The 9,578-nt window shown below is 34.7% G+C and overlaps 1 protein-coding gene across 1 annotated transcript in view; it reads left to right on the plus strand.

Moving 5' to 3' along the window:
• LOC107696722 (phosphofurin acidic cluster sorting protein 1-like) overlaps window positions 1-9,578 on the plus strand; it is a 63,834-nt gene that overhangs the window by 23,671 nt on the left and 30,585 nt on the right. The gene's annotated exons all lie outside the window — the stretch shown is intronic.

Raw genomic sequence — 9,578 nt, forward strand, 5'->3', positions numbered from 1 at the left:
TGTGTGTGTGTGTTTGAGGCACCAGCTCAGAGCTAAAGTGCTAATGAGAGGGAGCTGGATCAATTCGCTCCATATTAAAAAAAGAAATTGGATCACACACACACACACAATGGGTTTGGCTCAGTAACAAAACGTTCTCTTTGCTGTGACACCAGTACCTTAGTATTAATCCTAAATCAATACCTTAAAGGGACCGATCTCCCAAAAATGAAAATCCTGTCATCATTTACTTATTTTAATGCCATTTCAAACCTGCATGACTTTCTTTTGCTGAACACAAAATATATTTTGAAGAGCGCCGGGTTCCAAACAACACCAAACCCCATTGACTTTCATTATATGAACATAAAATACAGCAACATTAACAGAATATATACTTTTTTTTTTTCCACAGTAAAAGGAAAGTATATGCATAAATATTTTCCTTGTTTTTTGGTGTATATATATATAACTTTATATTGATGTAATTACGGAAGTTTTCTGTGCTGCTTCGTCCTCTTCCTCCTGGCAGCCCATAGAACTGCTTGCGGGAGAGTGATGAAATTTGGCACACAGATAGAGGACAGTCTGAACATTAACAACTGCAAATTTGGAGTCTCTAACTCAAACTCTCTAGCGCCACCAACAGGCCAAAGTTACACTCATGTTTATGCTAACTTTTGAACCGTAAGGGCTAGAAACAAAATTATTTTCGGTGATTCCTTGGGTCATGTTGAATCAATTGTCATTTTCTTTAATGAATATTTTCCCACCATTTTGAATTTTCTGATATATATATATATATATATATATATATATATATATTATACTTTTTTTTTTTTTATATTATATTCATAGATTTATATATATTTATTATTATTGTTGTTGCTGCTTAATCTGGTTATTTATGTTTATGTACTGTATTTTTTATAGGTCCTCTATTTTCCATCATTAAATAAGCTCCTTAAAGACCTGCACCAGTAACTGAACTCCTCCGATGTGCAATGCCAAATAGTGGCACCTGGCCCGGGGGCGTTTCCATTGAATCTGTGTCTGGGATGGACAGTGCAGGGAGCTGTGATGGGTGATTCGGAATAAGACAAAAACACGGTTTGGAAGATGAATTCATGATGTACTTGCTCACTATATACATTTTGCAAATTTTGAACACAGAAAAAGATACATAGTGCTGCTTTAAGTCTCTCGCGGTCAGCATGCTGTGTATAATCTGAGATGATCTCTGTTACACAATGGGTCATTTTTAGTAATTAATTGATTTATTAAATTCTGGAATCAATGCATTGAGTATTTTGTTGTCAGACTGTGGTGCATCGATGCATTTTTGCCTGAACGTTAGCTTTGTTTTGACTCTTCAGGTCAGAACAGACTCCGTCTGGAGCAGCTGAATGAGTCCATGCTAATCACATCTGCTCTCATTTCTAATCAGTGCTGTGTGAGTGTGAGTGTGAGTGTGAGTCTGTGTCTGTGCCTGTGTCTGTGTCTGTGTCTGTGTCAGTGTCTGTGTCTGTGTCTGTGTGTGTGTGAGCGTGAGCATGAGTCTGTGTCTGTGTGAGTATGAGTGTCTGTGAGTGTGTCTGTGTCTGTGTCTGTGAGTCTGTGTCTGTGTCTGTGTCTGTGAGTCTGTGTCTGTGTCTGTGTCTGTGAGTCTGTGTCTGTGTCTGTGTCTGTGAGTCTGTGTCTGTGTCTGTGTCTGTGAGTCTGTGTCTGTGTCTGTGTCTGTGAGTCTGTGTCTGTGTCTGTGTCTGTGAGTCTGTGTCTGTGTCTGTGTCTGTGAGTCTGTGTCTGTGTCTGTGTCTGTGAGTCTGTGTCTGTGTCTGTGTCTGTGAGTCTGTGTCTGTGTCTGTGTCTGTGAGTCTGTGTCTGTGTCTGTGTCTGTGAGTCTGTGTCTGTGTCTGTGTCTGTGAGTCTGTGTCTGTGTCTGTGTCTGTGAGTCTGTGTCTGTGTCTGTGTCTGTGAGTCTGTGTCTGTGTCTGTGTCTGTGAGTCTGTGTCTGTGTCTGTGTCTGTGAGTCTGTGTCTGTGTCTGTGTCTGTGTGTGTGTGTGTGTGAGCGTGAGCATGAGTCTGTGTGAGTCTGTCTGTGTCTGTGTGAGTGTCTGTGTCTGTGTCTGAGTGTGAGTCTGTCTGTGTCTGTGAGCGTGAGTCTGTGTCTGTGTCTGTGTCTGTGAGTCTGTCTGTGTCTGTATGAGTGTGAGTGTCTGTGTCTGTGTTTGTGTGTGTGGTGGAGATCAGCCAATAGTCTTAGACGACTTGAAAGCTGATATGAATACAATAAAGGTTTGTCTGAGGTTTGATGTAGGTGTGTGGGATTAGAGGATAGAAACTGTCATTAGCTCAACATAAAAAAGTCGAATGGAAAGTGTGTGTGTGTGTATTTAGCATCGACAGTGTTCTGGTCCTGCAGTTTCTCTGTGTCCGTGCGAGTATGTGACCTGCATACCAATCTCACACCCGCACACACACACACTTTCTCATCTGTGAGGCTGATGAGGATAAAGCTTCTCTCTGCTCAGTCAGTTGTGTGTTTATATTATATCTGCATGCATATATAACACACACTCATAACAATGCCGTCAGCTCACGCTTGATTTATGAGGCTTCACCTGTAGATCTTTAATGAGCTCTTCTCGTTCAGAAGACAACAGGAGATGATTTGTGTCTCCAACTCATGATGAACTGAATACTCGTCTGAGATCTCAGGGAAGCCACGCGATTGGCTGCCTGCAGTCTGTCCGAGCGAGCTGATTGGTTCTTTGAACAGTGAATATATATGTTTAGTCTTGCATAGACAGAGTTTGCTTTTTCACAATCCAAAAAAATCGTATTGGTCCTAAAGCAGATTTATTAGCCATATTTTTATGTAAAATACTCTGAGTCTTGTGTTGAGATGTGAATGGACAGGCGCTCGTTTATGACTGATGGGTAACATGCTCTGGTCTGACGCTGTGTTTGAGGAGAACACAGAACAGGAAGTGAAAGAGGATGAAAGGGAAGTCTTCTGACAGCTCCATTTCCTGCCTCCAGTCATTTCCCAACTTCATAACAACCTCAGCGCTGAGGACAACCACTGCTTTCCAAGAGACAAGATTCATTTCACTTATTATATTTTAGAAGTCATTGTTTTGATGTTTATTATTATTATTATTTATCTGACATAAAGCTAGTACAACAATAAAACAATGATGCACAGCGGCATTTAAGTAATTGTAGCAATAGCCAACAATATATTGTATGGGTCAAAATTATCGATTTTTCTTATATGCCAAAAAATCATTAGGATATTAAGTAAAGATCATGTTCCATGAAGATACTTTGTAAATTTCCTACTGTAAATATATCAAAACTTAATTTTTGATTAGTAATATGCATTGCTAAGAACTTAATTTGGACAACTTTAAAGATGATTTTCTCAATATTTAGATTTTTTTGCACCCTCAGATTCCAGATTTTCAAATAGTTGTATCTCGACCAAATATTGTCCGATCCTAACAAACCATACATCAATGGAAAGATTATGTATTCATATTCCAGAAAAGAATCGACCCTTAAGACTGGTTTTGTAGTCTAGGGTCACATATAATGAAAGCATGCAAAGTGCATTTTCTTTTGCTATGACTTTTTCAACGACAAGTGATCTCAGTAATCCACCAGTTCAGCAAACACTCGGAAACATACGGCAAAATCTTGCCTTGCCTACTTTTCACAGCGATTGGTTCTCAACCGGCGTTTTTCGCTCAATATTTGCATAAAGTCGAGGAATGCTCAGCCGCTCAGTCTCGACGCTTTTAATAGTGCACCGCGCGAGCGTTTAAGCTCAGCTTCCATAGGAATTAGGGTTGCAACGGGGTGGAAAATTTCCGGAAACTTTCCAAAAATCCCTGAAAGATTCCACATAATCCTGGAATGTTTCCTAAATTTACTGGAAATTTTCCACCTTTTTGCAACCCTAATAGGAATGAATTGAAAACGCTCGCTCTGTGTCAGTGGAAACGCGCTTCAGGATTAATGGATTGGGCTTTATCCAGTTTGTTTGCTTTGAGCGTTTAATTGTGTCTGGATCAGAGCAGAGAAACACAGCATCTGTTACTGTGATGACTTTAATGTGACTTTAGTAGGAAATCACACCCGGGCGGCGGTTAATCGGCTCTCTGTGTGTTTGCTGGATGAAGCAGTCAGGAGGTTGTGTGAATGTCGTGTAATTAGGCTGATATCAGGTCATGTCCGTTACACAAACCCATCATTATTACTGTTAGCAAACACTAAAGCGCAGCATGAGAAAACCCTGGAAACAAACAGTCTGGAAATGTTTAAAGCACACCATTAAAATAAAAATAAGTTTTAGTTATTTAGTAAAAGATTTTCAGAATATTTCCAGATTTTAAAATATTTTATAGGGATAAAATGTATATCAGATAAATATAAAATGTATATCAGATATTTGTCAATTTGTATGTATATATGAAAATGAAATGGTTACATTTAATATTTATACACACATGGCTGAATGTGTAATATTAAAAAAATATATCAGATTTGTTTTTTAAATACTTTATATTGTAATTTATTTATACATATATTTTGTTTTGTAATATTAATTTTTTTTATCTATTGATTTATTTATTCATTATGACAATTATTTGGAGCAGTGTTTGTGCTGAAGGTCATGGAAACTTGGTCATGTAATGAGAGGCACTGGTGTGTGTGTGTGTGTGTGTGTACACTTCTAAACGCGTCCTCCTTGTCAAGGTCAGATGTGTGTACAGGAGTGTGTGAGCAGAACACATTAAGAAGCTTCATTAGGCCTCATTTACTGACTGTTAGCATGTGATCTGTGATATTTCTACAGGAATATGTTTTTAGCACATGCCTCAAAGAATTATACTGGGTTATTTTCATTCTCACAAGTTTCACACTGTTTAAAAAGTATATAATCATTGAATGTTAACATTATTTATACAGGTTAATAAGAATCAGCAATACTGTTTCCAGATATATAGAGACGGGTAGATCGACAGATAGATACATTTATTATTATTTATTATATTCTTTATTTGACTTTTTTTATTTTATTTACTTATTGACTTTTTGACTTGATTTCTACTTAATTTATTTATTGACTTTTATGAAATATTTTATTTATTTATACTTATTTACTTGTTGACTTTTTTACTTTCTTACTCATTATATTTTCATGCTTTATTGTTAAATTATTTATTTTTTAAATCGCATCAGTAATGCATGTTCCATTTATTGATTTATTTATTATTTTTACTTATTTGACTTGTTTATTTTGACATTTATTATTTATTTATATTCACTTTTTGACTAATTTATTTATTTGACTTGCTTGTTTTAACTTATTTATTTACTTATTGACGAATTTATTTAATTGACTTATTTGTTTTGACTCTTTATTTATAAATCTCATCAGTAGTGCGTAACCTGAGTCTTCTCCTCTAGAAAAACAGAAGTCGTCGTACAGGCCATTTGGACAGCTGTACAGCTCTGTTTAGAGGTATTTTTGAAGATTTCTTGTAAGTGCGTAAACAAAAACACAAGCTTGGCATTTCTTCCTGGGAAGCCTGCGGTGAGTTTGTGCTGTGGTCTGTTCCTCTGATGTCTTCTGACCTCACTGACACCTGTGCAGAGTCTCAGAGCTGAAGGGAGTTTGACCTCTGACCTCTGTGTGTGACAGCAGACGCTCGGCCTTCAGGAGCTTTAATGACCGACCGCTGGAGACGAGTCCAGAGTCAGAAAAATCAACATTCATACAGTACTGTTCAAAAGTTTGGGGACAGTAAGAAGAAATTCATACTTTTATTCAGCAAGGATGTATTAAAAGCATCAAAAGTGACCATAAGGACATTTATAATGTTAGAAATGATTTCTGTTTCAAATAAATGCAGTTTTTTTTTCATCTGTTCATCAAAGAATTCTGAAAAAATTCAATGTATCGCAGTTTCCACAAAAATATTGTGCAGCACAACTGTTTTCAGCATTGATAATAATCAGAAATGTTTCTTGAGCAGCAAAGCAGCATATTAGAATGATTTCTGAAGATCATGTGACACTGAAGACTGGAGTAATGATGCTGAAAATACAGCTGCGCATCACAGGAATAAATTACATTTTAACAGATATTAAAATAGAAAACAGTTACTTGAAATTGTAATAATATATCATGTTATTACTGTTTTTACTATATTTTTGATTAAATAAATGCAGCCTTGGTGATTATAAAAGACATCTTAAAAAAAAAAAAAACATTAAAAGAAAATCTTACAGACCCCAAACTTTGAATGCTAGCATAAATCAAGTGTATTTATTTATTTGTTTGTTTGTTAGTTTGTTTATTTATTTAAATGACAGATAGATATGACTATTTATTTGAATTTTCAATTCAGTTTACATGTATTTTGAAAGCATTTTTACAACACATTTTAAAGCAGCTTCTTAGAAATTAATTCTAAATCATTAATTAAAAGGTCAAATAATTATAATTACTCACTTATTGACTTTTTGCTTTATTTTTTTTTATTTTGACTTATTTACTTTCTGACTCTTTTTTTATATTTTTATTATCATTTTTTTTACATTTAAATTGCATCAGTAATGTAGCTATACAGCTTTTGTAAACAAAAAATGCAAGCTATATATTTTTTTCTTTTAAGATAAATAAATCTTACCAACCCCAAACTTTTGAACAGTACGTATTTATAGAATATATGACCATGGTACATGTCTAGAATGATACAGGGCTTATATGTATGCTATAAGCACTATACTATTTTAAATGAAATATTATATGTGTGCTTGTGTACTTGTTTCAGAAATGTGGTCCTCACAAATATAGTAGAACCTGGGGTTGTGCTACACCAGCAAACTGGCCCACAACTTTTTTTAATTTTAAATGTAAAAATGAAAATCTCTGTTAGTAGTGGTAGTTTAAGATTATGGTGTAATTGAGTTTATCTTCATTCAACATCAATAGAAATGCATTCACAAGCAGACACTGCACACCAGAGCAGCCGATCCTCAGAAGCTCAGCTGTGTTTGTGGTTCATCTGAGCTTTATAAACATTATGATCAAATTTATGAACCTGTGCAGCTTTTATCTCCAGCTTTATGACTGTAATAAACTGATTTATGGGAGATAAACTCGTGCTGAAGGTGTGATGTTCTGTAAATGCGCACACACACACACACACACACACAGAGCGGTCAGGATCATGTATTATTAATCAGAGAAAGCAGCTCGAGTGTTCGGTCTGAGCTCCTGAGGGTTTGTCCATGTTGTGCAGAAACACACGTCCATCTGATAGGCTTTATTTAACAGTTAGCATGATTAATGTAGATGAATATTCTCCAGAGAACCAGAAGAAAAAAAAGCTTTGTCAATTTAGTATTTTTTCATATCGTTACATTGTTTAGAGCGTAAGAAAAAAAGGAAAAATAACATTTTTGAAAAATGATATGTTATTCATGTTATGCTATGTCCTCTGTAGAGGACACCAGGGCTCAGTTTTTCTAAAAAAAAAATAAAATGAATAGACATGAAAAGGCAAACTTAAAGGCAAACCAAACTTTAAGGATGATTCTCAACCATGTTATAAAATATATAACAAAATGATTTGATATAACATTTTGATTTATGCAATATGTGTGTAAAATTTCCATTAACTGGGTTTCCCATTAAACACAATGCATCTATACACTGTATCTTATTTGCATGTTAATATGCTGTTGGGACAGCATGTTGAAAAAGAAGTGTAATAATGGGAGTAATAATTTGCCAGATTTTCATAATAATATCTGTACTTAATGTGTGTGTTTATATATACATAATAAATATACACAGAACACACACACATATATTATGTAAACAAAAACTTTAATTCTGGATGCGATTAATCGCGATTAATCGTTATATATTTATATTTATTTATTTTCCTATTCAATTGTTTTGTCTCCCAAAATGTGTAATAAACATGCTTTTAGTCCCGGTGTCCTCCACAGTGGACATGCATGAAATGATTTCCTGAGATTCTGCTTTATGACAAACAATTTGAAAATTAATCTGATTTAAATAAGAAAATATTATCATATTTCCATAAGGATGTACAATTTGACCACTAAATGAATGTCAGCCATCTTTAAAGACCAAGCAGAAGAGGGAGTGGTCACGGTGAAACCTCCAATCATTCGCTCGTTACAGGACATCCAGACTTAAAACTGTGGCTGTGGCGGTCTCTGTCCACTGGGTCTGGGTCTCAGGAGGATCAGGAAGTAATTGGTCTTGAGGGAAACGCTCGTGTCTGATGTCGCTGGTTTTGCTTTTGTTGCAGTGTGCTGTGAAGCACTAAAGTCAGAGTATTTGACGAGCGAGTGACCGCGGCGGCTGCTGTGTGTTTTGTGCTGTCTGTGGTCAGTGTTGTGCAGCGAATCACTGAAAGCAGCAAGCTAGCTGTTTGAAAGCAGCGTGGCGTGACCTCTGACCTCTGACCTGATGCTGTGGGTTTGATTCTTTGTTGGTTTGTTGTGTTGCAAACGCAGCTTTACAGTCGAGTGAACTGAAGCGATAATCACACACACTGACCTACATATATTTGTCCAGACAGTTCATTGCAATTAAACAGTTCAAATAAAGGTGCACTGATTGTCGTTTTATGTCTACCGTTTATTAATAAAATATGTAGTTAAAACACTGCTGTTTAGAATTAGTTTTTACAACTTTTACTGACCGTTTAATTTATATTTTATATATATAAAACATTTGTGTCTCTATTTGATTAAATCATTTAAATAAATACATATACTGTTGCCATTGTTAATTATTATTATAATTATAATTATTATTTAAATATTATAGTTAAAATTTAAAATTTTAATATTAAATATAGTATTTAAATAATAATAATAATAATAATAAATATACTTAATAATACAAAAAAATTATTTTAAATGTTATTTGTTGTTAAATGTATATTTATTATTATTATTATTGTGTTTAAATAGAAACACCTTGATATTTGTGTATTTACATGTTCATATTTATGTAATAACATTTATATCTCATTAAATATTGTATATATTATATGATTAAATTATTTAAATACAATAACAATTTACAGTGTGAGAGAGATATTAAAAAACAACAAGTGCAGAAAGAAAAATAAATGAAACAGCATCCTCAGAGAATCACACAAGAAAGACAATATCAGCAGTGAAAATTATTTTTAAAAATATGAACTGAGGTGTTTTATTCATATATAAGCATTCCCTGAGGATGCTGTTTCATCTTTTGCATTTCTATTTCATTCTGCACTTGTTTTTTTTTTTGAATCTCTTCTCTATATAAATATTGTGAATTGTTTTAAAATAGCTGAGAGATGCAGGATATGTTTATGAAGATTTAATGTTTAAACATGTTTTTAATTTACACAATCCCACGACTGATATTCAAATAAGTTACACTGAATGCTGACATGTAAAACTGCACATCACCCGACTGAGGTGACACACACAGGTGTGTGTGTGTGTGTGTGTGTGTGTGTGTGTGTGTGTGTGTGTGTGTGTGTGT

This window comes from Sinocyclocheilus anshuiensis, unplaced genomic scaffold (genome assembly GCF_001515605.1).
Source record: "Sinocyclocheilus anshuiensis isolate Anshui unplaced genomic scaffold, SAMN03320099.WGS_v1.1 scaffold1091, whole genome shotgun sequence".
Taxonomy (NCBI): Eukaryota; Metazoa; Chordata; class Actinopteri; order Cypriniformes; family Cyprinidae; genus Sinocyclocheilus; species Sinocyclocheilus anshuiensis.